A 10,770-nucleotide genomic window follows, 5' to 3' on the forward strand; every position below is an offset into this window, starting at 1 on the left:
CTAGTCACCTCAAGGCCTTACCCCACTCATTTTCCCAGCAAACTCATGTCCAAAAGGAGCGGGAGAACCCTCTTTCACTCTTCACTTCACACATTTTCCTCATTTCCACCAAGTATCAAACATCACTTTTCTCTCAAGCCCTCTCACTCATATTTCTAGATTCAAGGCTGATTATCAAGCTTTCTCACACTCTTGGTAAGTATAATTCATCATCTCTATGATTATTACACTTCCCTTTACTCATATCATAGAATGCTTACACAAATTCCATCACTTTGGTGTTTGATTCTTGAAAATCTTCTAGGCATCTTCAAGTGTTCTTGAGTTGAACACTTCTCTCCTTCAACATCCACCCACTTACATCACTCAAGGTGAGTTCATACCCCCACATTTTCATATTTTCCTATGTTTTAAGGGGGAGAATACAAGTTAAATCATCAAGAACACAACTAAATATTTCTAACAGCTTACATCAGAAAAGTTGGACTCCATTCACAGACTGTTTTGGTCAACTAAAACATTTTTGTTTTCAAAACTGTACAAGTTGCAAGTAGTTCAAGTTCTTAGCTTTAAAATGGCTACTTGCACATCTACATACGATTTTTATACAATTTATGGTGATTTTTTCAAAACTGCCTATCATTTCAAGGACCAAACCGGACCAGTCTGTGTTTATGGACATTTTCACCTAAGTTGGAGGTCACTAAAAGTCATGGAAAAATTTATTAACAAACTAGACTCATTATCCAAACTCCCAGAATTTACGGATTCTGATTTGGATCTTTTATGAAGTTTTATTAAATTTTCTAATAACAGTGATCGAAGCTGTTACCAACAGAAAAATGCTAACATATTATTTTCACCTTGTATCATGTTGAGCAAGGTGTATATCCTTATGTGAATGTATGTTATTACAAAAGAATGATATTTTATCTTGGTATATGAACATGCATCAGTTAATAAATGGATTTTGATATAGATATACATATGAAATATAAAGGATAACACGATTGTTATAATCAAAGTACATCCATTTTACTCAAACAATTGAACGAACTACGTTGAATATAGATTACGTACGTTACCATTACTACCCTTGTTTTTGATAAACTATAATAGGTATGGTTTATGATACACTACATAATACACTCATACAAAAGTTGTACATTTATACAATAGGGGATTTTCATTACATTACACGTAAATTTGTTAAAGACTTTGTGAGACATTCGCTTCACACTTACCATTAAGTCCTGTATTGTAACCAGAGTCTCTTGGAGGGAGAGCGTGATAGTTTTATATAGATCTATATTGGGTTTGACAAACCCACACCTTAACTGTATGCAACAGTTAGACCGACAGGTCTGCGGTGACAAATGTCATAAACATTTCCGACGCCTGAAGAACGTCGTTTCAGGCCAACTAGGTCATAGCATGGTTATAATGAACTCACAGAAAGTATTAACAAACATAAGAATTTACGGGAATTTCATTTAATTCAAACGCGTTTATGTCGATTTAAACACATATTATTTTCTATTAGTAAGAGAGGTTACTTATACATTTTGGTCTTCGGTTATAAGACTACATTACACAAATTTTAAGGAAAATATCGGATTTTCTGAAACAAACATGACTTTTACAAGAGAAAGACTTTTATCAAGTTTGAAGACAAATGCTTATGAACTCACCAACCTTTGTGTTGACATTTTTTCAAACACCTTGTATTCTCAGGAAATCACTAAACAGGTACCAAAGTGCATTTTGAGGATAGGACGTTAAGGCGTCAACATTTCATGTTTTGTTAACATATTGTAATTGATTTGGAAACATGTAACTCATACAATGATGTAACTCTTTTAATTATATATATGTTGGTTGTGTTTGCTTAAATTACTATTGCAATTGTGGTTATGATACTATACATGAAGTCCTCCACCCCCGGACGTTTCCGCCATCCTTGGTTTGGGGGTGTGACAGATTGGTATCAGAGGACGGTTTATAGTGAATTAAGTATATCAAACAATATAAGATATACAAACTATAAACACATTTGGGACTAAGAGTCTCTGATTTTAAAACATTTTAACGGGTTATACTTTTAGAAAATGAATAGTTTCTTGTTTAAAAGTATACCTACATGCATTACGTACTCGTGTAGTGTCATAACTAAGGAGAACATAAAGTGAAAGAGGAGGAGTTGAACACTACGAGTATGCCTTAGCATGTATAATCAGTTCTGGGAAGGATATAGCCTGATAACCTAACACATATTGGGGGATAGTCGTAATGGGCGACAAATGTAATAACCTAACTTCACCTTACAAAGAATGCTCTAAGAACCAAATATAAACATTTAAAATACTATAGGAGTATTTGTATATTGCTATAGTGCAATGTTATTATTATTATATGTTATGTGCTTCTTACCCCCCATTTCTCGTGCAGACGACGTGGCAGGATTTCATCTACTAGGAGACCCATACTTTCCCAATCATGGAAATGCTGGCTGGATTGAAGAGGAACCCGAAGAACAAATCGAAGAGGATCCCGAGGAGGATCCCGAGGAGGAACCCGAAGAGGAATCCGAGGAAGAACAAGAAGAAGAGGAGGAAGAGGAAGAACAAGAAGAAGAGGAGGAAGATGAAGAACAAGAAGAAGAGGAGGAAGACGATGATATAGTCATGGTTGAGAATGAAATTGAAGAAGAACCGGAAGTATTCAACCCTCCTTACATCGCGAGGGTGCCCGCACACCGCTTTGGATACAATGGACCTGAGCCCCGTTGGGTAACAACGATCGAAAGGTGGAGCCGACAACAACGCGAGCGGTCACCATATGGCGACCAACGAGGTTATTACGACCTCATCCACGGTGGACCGGCTGATAGAGCCCTCCCCTTCATGACTCAGCGGATAGCGAGTATGGATGATCGTGGTAGGACGACGACCGATCAGGTCAGAGAGTTGAGTGCCATCGTAGAGTCTACCACTGCTTGCACCAGAGACCTGGAACGAGACTCCCACTATAGAGACCAACTCATTCAGGACCTTCTCGCTACTCGAGCAGAAGCAAGGGAGTATCAGGAAAGGTACATGGCACTCGAAGAGAGAATGGTCGCAGCCGAACGAAGATTGGCAGAACTACAGGGCGCATCGACATCATCCCAGTCTCCATCAGGGAAGGATCATCGTGATTAGAACTCATTACTATTCTCACATCTTTGTAGTATAAGTTTATGAGTACGCGTTGGTGCTACTCTTTTGTATGTAGGTTGACCCTGCGACTAAGTGACTACACTATTCAAAGGGCTTTTCTGCTGTCAAAACTATCTTTTGCATTGATGTAATGTAGACCCTTATGAGGTCAAATTTTCCCCAAAACATTATGTACTCAAAGTTTATCAATGAATTTGGCATGCATTTTATTTTATTTTATTGAATGTTTGGCACTGGACTTCATAACCTGATAACACAAATAGTTTACAAATAATAAAATCGTGATAAAAATACAAATGAGATGAAACAAGTAACACTCGACTCGTTATTACTATTGAAGTCTTACCGACTGGTCATTTTTTTTAAATTATGACAGAACCATGCCACCAAGGAAAATACCAAGGCCTTCTGGCAACACAGCACCGCCCCCTCCGCCACCACCTCCGCAGTTTAATCCTGCGATGTTTTAGGCTGCAATAACGGTAGCCGTGGTGGCAGCAATGTCGCAAATGGGTACAAATGGTTCTGGTGGTTCTGGATCCGGAGCTACCAATTCAATTCATGGGGACAGCACGGGGCATACGAAGGAGTGCTCTTACAAAGACTTCACGAATGGCAAACCCGACCCTTTCAATGGAAGCGGGGGTATCATCACACTGGTACAATGGTTCAAAAGGACCGAGGCAGTCTTCGAAATCTGTGCTTGTCGCGAAGCAAGCAAGGTCAAGTATGCTGCATTCACTTTCACCGGTAAAGCTCTTACTTGGTGGAATGGCCGAGTTAAGTCACTTACTCCTGCAGTGGCTAACTCTATAAGCTGGGAGGATTTAAAAGCTTTGATGCTAAAGGAGTATTGACCGAGGGGCGAAATACAAAAACTCAAAGAACAACTTTGGAACCTCAGAATGTCGGGCATAGATCTTGAAACTTATACTGCCCGCTTCAATGACCTAGCACTCCTCTGTCCAAAAATGGTCACTCCAAAGGAGAAGAAGGTGGAACGATACCTCTGGGGGCTGTCATCCCAGATTCAAGACAGTGTACTAGCCTCGAAACCTACTACCTTTGAGAGTGCCAAGGAATTGGCACAACAACTTATCGATCACAGGGCTAGCCGTGGTACCGTGATAGCCACCACCGACCAAACAAAAGGGGGGAACAACAAGAGAAAGTTTTGGAGTAACAAAAAGAAACAGTCGACACCAGATTCCGCCAAGAAATAACAAACTGTCACTATTCATGCTGCCACTAGTCCATCCACTCCAGCCCCACAGAAGCAATACGCGGGAACTCGTCCCAAGTGCAACAAATGCAACTTCCACCACACCTGTGCTTGTCGGGAAATGCACTGTAGTAATTGCAGCAAGAAGGGGCACACTGCTCGAATCTGTAAAATACCATCCCAATCCGCCCCTCAAGTCGCCCCGACCGCCAACACAGGAGCAAGTCAAACCTGCTACGGATGTGGAGAGATAGGGCACTTCAAAAGAAACTGCCCAAAAACACGAAACACTAATGTTGGGGGTACATGAAGAGTCCTAAATTTAGGGCATGGAGAAGCAGTCAAGGACCCCTCGGTGGTTACTGGTACGTTCCTCCTCAATAACTCTTATGCATGCGTACTTTTCGATAGTGGGGCAGAAAGAAGTTTCGTAAGTCACCAGTTCAAACATATACTTAAGCAAAATCCCCAATCATTAAAAGATTTATACATCGTAGAAATGGCAAACGGAAAGGTTGAGCGCGCTAATGATATATACTTAGGGTGTACCCTCACTCTAGATAACCACTCGTTCAAAATCGATCTAATGTCTGTCACCATAAAAAGTTTCGACATCATCATTGGTATGGATTGGTTAAGCTCTCATCGTGCCGACATCCTATGTTACGAAAGGGCCGTTCTCCTTAATCTGCCAAACGGCGAAACCCTTCTCATCTATGACGATAAACCCAGTGCAAATTTGCAAATCATGTCTTGCGTCAAAGCCCAAAAGTACCTCCGAAAGGAATACCACACATTCTTAGCCCACATCGTAGACAATAAACAAGAGGTCAAGGACATCAAAGAAATTCCAGAAGTATGCAAGTTCCCTGACGTATTCCCACAATACCTGCCAGGTGTGCCACTCGAATGACAAGTTGAATTCCGAATCGACTTAATTCCTAGAGCTACCCCCGTTGCCAAAGCTCCATACCGCCTAGCACCGATAGAGATGCAAGAACTGTCCAGCCAGTTGAATGAACTGTTGAGCAAGGGGTTCATTAGACCAAGCTTTTCACCCTGGGGTGCACCAGTCCTTTTTGTGAAAAAGAAAGACAGATCATTTCGCATGTGCATCGACTACCGAGAATTAAACAAACTTACCATCAAGAACCGATATCCCCTACCCCGAATCGACGACCTCTTCGATCAACTTCAGGGAGCAAGTTATTTTTCAAAAATCGACTTGAGGTCGGGTTATCATCAGCTGCGAGTTCAAGAAGAAGATGTCCCCAAGACAACATTCAGAACTCACTATGGGCACTACGAGTTTGTAGTAATGCCATTCGGATTAACCAACGCACCTGCGGTGTTTATGGATTTGATGAACCGAGTGTGCCGACCCTTCCTAGATAAATTCGTTATCGTGTTCATCAACGATATCTTGGTCTATTCGAGGAGCGAAGAAGAGCACAGGCAACACCTACGACTAGTTTTGGAGACTCTAAGAGCCGAGAAGCTTTACGCTAAGTTTTCAAAGTGCGAATTTTGGCTCTGAGAAGTGGGATTCCTTGGCCACGTGGTAAGCAAGAAAGGAATACACGTGGATCCCTCAAAGATCAAGGCGATTGAAAATTGGTCAGCAACTACAACGCCAACAGAAATCCGACAATTTTTAGGACTTGCAGGCTACTACCAAAGATTCATACAGAACTTCTCTAAGATTGCTAAGCCCCTCACCACCCTGACTTAGAAAGGTGTGGTGTTCAAATGGGAAGATAAACAAGAAGCCGCCTTCCAGACACTAAAACAAGCCCTATGCAGCGCACCGATCTTGTCTCTTCCAGAAGGAACTGATGATTTTGTGGTGTATTGCGATGCTTCGAATCAAGGTCTCAGTTGTGTGCTCATGCAAAGGGGGAAGTTTATCGCTTACGCGTCAAGGCAGCTTAAGAACCACGAAGTTAACTATACCACCCACGACCTCGAATTGGGAGCAGTAGTGTTCGCCTTGATGATCTGGAGACACTACCTCTACGACACAAAGTGCACCATCTTCACCGATCACAAAAGTCTTCAGCATATCCTCAATCAAAAAGAACTCAACATGCGATAAAAAAGATGGGTAGAGCTACTGAACGATTATGAGTGCGAAATCCATTATCATCTGGGCAAGGCTAATGTTGTAGCCGATGCCCTAAGAAGAAAAGAATACTCGGGTCGCCGGGTGAAGTCACTAACAATGATGATCCATTCGCACCTATTTACACAGATCAAGGAAGCTCAACGTCAAGCCTTGAAACCAGAAAACATGATGGGTGAGGCATTGAGAGGGATGGATAAAAACCTAGAAGTCAAGGAGGACGGAGCTCGCTACCTCATGAACCGGATCTGGACACCAAAGTTCGTGGGTTCCGAGAGGTTGTCATGAACGAAGCACACAAGACACAATATTCCATCCATCCATGTTCGGATAAGATGTATCTAGACCTCAAGAAGTTGTACTGGTGGCCGAACATGAAAGCTGAGATTGCTACCCATGTGGGCAAGTGTCTGACTTGTGCCAAGGTCAAGGTAGAATACCAGAAACCCTCAGGACTACTACAACAGCCTGATATACCTGAGTGGAAGTGGGAACGGATAACCATGGACTTCATAACCAAGCTACCTAAGACTTCAGGTCGGCTTGATACCATATGGGTAATCGTAGACAGATTGACCAAGTCTACGCACTTCTTGCCGATAAAGGAAACCGACAAGATGGACAAGTTCACCAGGACGTACATCAAGGAGATTGTGCGACTGCATGGTGTACCAATATCCAATATCTCCGACCGAGATAGTAGATTCACTTTGCGATTTTGGCAGTCCCTACAAAAATCCTTGGGAACTAGGCTAGACATGAGTACGGCCTACCATCCACAAGCCGACAGGAAAAGCGAGCGCACCATACAAACATTAGAAGGCATGGGATACTCATTTGCCGCTGATTGAATTCTCCTACAACAACAGCTATCACACTAGCATTAAATTCGCTCCATTCGAAGCTCTCTACGGTCGCAAGTGCGGATCACCCCTATGTTGGGCTGAAGTGGGGGATACCCAGCTAGCTAAGGGGCAAGTCCCTAATAGCACCCTTACTAGTCCTGAAATCATCAGGGAGACCACATAAAAGATTGTTCAACTTCGGGAAAGACTGAACGCGTCTCGTGATCGACAAAAGAGTTACGTAGACAAGCGACGCAAACCCTTAGAATTCCAGGTCGGTGATCGAGTACTACTAAAAGTTTCCCCTTGGAAAGGAATGATACGTTTTGGTAAACGTGGGAAACTAAACCCAAGGTACATCGGACCGTTTGAAATCCTTGCCAAGATTGGTCCTGTAGCGTACAAACTCCGATTACCACAAGAACTTAATAACGTACACCCTACCTTCCACGTATCCAACTTGAAAAAGTGTCTGTCTGACGAAACTCTCGTGATACCTCTTGACGAAATTGAAGTTAATGAGAGTCTCCATTTCGTGGAAGAACCAGTTCAGATTATGGATCGGGAGGTCAAAAGAACGAAACAAAGTCGTATTCCCATAGTGAAGGTTCGTTGGAACGCGAAACGAGGACCTAAGTTCACTTGGGAACGCGAAGATTAAATGAAACAAAAATACCCGCATCTCTTCCTAAACCCATGAAGTCCCTGTCAAATGTAAATTTCAGGACGAAATTCCCTCTAATGGGGGGATGATGTGACAATAGTCAATTTCGGGTCAAGTGAAAGTCAAACAAAGTCAACGAGACAAACCAGTCAAGTCAATTAAACCTTATATATTAGGGTTTACGTTATGTAATTTCTGTATAGTTCACTATTTAATGAGAAAACATCATTTGGAAAATTCGTGTGTTTAATTTTTCCTTAGCCTTAGTGCTAAACAATGAACCAAACTGATAAAACAATGTTGCATACTCATCTGGAGTGTGTAAGATCCTAAAACATGGCACAATGGGGCTTACGGACCTTGTGTTGCGAAGCCAAACACTCACAAATGCCACATATGAAACCTCTCTCAATCGTTTTCATTCTATCTCTCTTTATCAAGAAATCTCTCCAAGAACGACAAATCTCTCCCAAATCTCTCTTTGTATGAGAAATCTCTCCAAGAACGACAAATCTCTCCCAAATCTCTCTTTGTATGAGAAATCTCTCCAAGAACGGCAAATCTCTCCCAAATCTCTCTTTGTATGGGAAATCTCTCCAAGTATGTGAAATCTCTCCCAAATCTCTCTCCATATGAGAAATCTCTCCAAGGTTGAAAAATCTCTCCCAAAATCTCTCTCAAAACCCCTTTCGATTTATTTTGATCATTTGAGCCATCCCAACCCTTAAACTTGTCAAAAATTGCTTAAAATGAGGTTAGAACGGGTAAAATACCCCAAAGGACCCGAAACCTCCCCCTAGGGCCAAAGCCTCTTAGAGGCCGAACCCTCTTGAGTTGGAACCGCAGCGTGCGAGCCGCAGCAGGCGAGCCGCAACAACGAGCCACAGCCCGACAGCAGCCAGCGAGCCGCAGCCACGCTTGCATCAGGATCCTCGAACCGCAGCTCCTTCTCCTCGGACCGCAACTCTGTAACAACCCGTTATCCCGGGCATTATAAACCGAGTCTTGTAACCCCTTTTGAATGTAATGGGAATATCATCGATAAATGAATTGTTCAAAAGCTCTGATTTGGAGTACGCTATGTAGTAGATATCGTCTTAAAGGTTCCAAATAAATAAAGAACACTAAAATCTGAGTTATGGCGAAGAAGCTATGACCATTCTAAGATTTCTGTCAAAACCGACAACACCTATCAAACGAAAAACGCAAAGTTTCAATACGATAACATTTAGCCTTAGGTATCTAAATGAAAGTCATAGATAACATTAAACCGTGAGCGTACACAAAAAGAACGTCCAAATCTGACTTCGCATGAGGAAGTTATGATTTTTCAAAGAAATTCCTTAAAAACGATTAGTTATAAAATAAATAATAAAAATAATTTTTGGAATTTGCCAACGGAGTCTAAACGAAAGTTGTAGATCGTAGTCTCACCTACGCGTGGATATAAAGACCATCGAAAACGGAGTTCGTATGAAGAAGATATGGATTTTTGAAGTTTATTAAATAAATAAATTATTTATTTAATTCAAAATTCGGATATTATCCGAAGAGGAGTCAGCGTCCTTCTCCGAAGTACGCGCTGCGTACTCCTGTACGCCCCGCGTAACCGAGAGGATTGGCCTCGGATCGTCCACGTCGCCATATCCGAGGAAGCCGACCCATCCGACCCGTCCGACCCGTCCGACCCGGCGTCCCATCCGACCCACCTCCCCAGCAACCCGTCCCATCCGACCCGAGAACCCAAGAACCCGTCCCATCCGAACCGAGGCAGTCGAGGCTTCGGTCATGCATGACGTACGCGTACGCAGCGCGTACGAGCGTACGCCCCGCGTACCGAGGCAGACCTGCCTTCCTATAAATAGAATGCGAGGGTTTCCAAAGAAAGGGTTCATTTCTCTTCTCTCTCTCTCAGCATTTCCTCGTTTTCCGTGTCCGTTCAAACCCGAAGCTCTGGTCTTTTTGGCTCAAGTCCCGAAGGCCGATTCTACTCCCGAGATTCCCGAGAATCCCGAGAAAAATCAGTTTCCCGAGACGAAACTCTGCTCGGTTTTCCACCTCACAATCTTCAAACTATCAAGTGAGTTCATATCCCCTTTGAACACTCTTTAAATACATTTTAAATGTTTTATACTCTTTTTGGGGAGGAATACAAGTTAACACATGACTAAATTCGTGTGAAACATTAACCTTTTGATATACTTTTCATACTGTTGTTTTAACTATCTTGTGAAGTTATTAAGATACAAAACCCCTCACAACACAGCTTTACCCTCTTTGGGATATAATATGTTTATAAATAGAAATATGTTTTATTTGTACGTTTACATACAAACACATCATATCAAGGGTAACATTCTTTACTAAGTCATTTCATGCATTCAAAGAACTTATGATTATGCTTTGTCAAACATTGTGAAAGAGGTTAAACTTTGCATACAAACTACTACCTTATTACGGACTTAGTTGAGAATCCATGAGTCGTGTATATCTTCAAACGTTACTTTCTTTATTAGAAAATAATGCTACAAGTCCTGTCTATAACCAGAGTCTCCCGTTCGGAGAACGTGTCAAATGTGTATAGATCTATACGGGAAGTCATGATCCCGCGCCCTGACTGTTAGCTACAGTCCGTCTTTTGGGGTGACAGTTGTCATAACGCTACGACGCCTGAAGAACGTCGCTACAGGCATATTATG

This window comes from Lactuca sativa, chromosome 2, assembly GCF_002870075.4.
Source record: "Lactuca sativa cultivar Salinas chromosome 2, Lsat_Salinas_v11, whole genome shotgun sequence".
NCBI classification, from domain to species: Eukaryota; Viridiplantae; Streptophyta; class Magnoliopsida; order Asterales; family Asteraceae; genus Lactuca; species Lactuca sativa.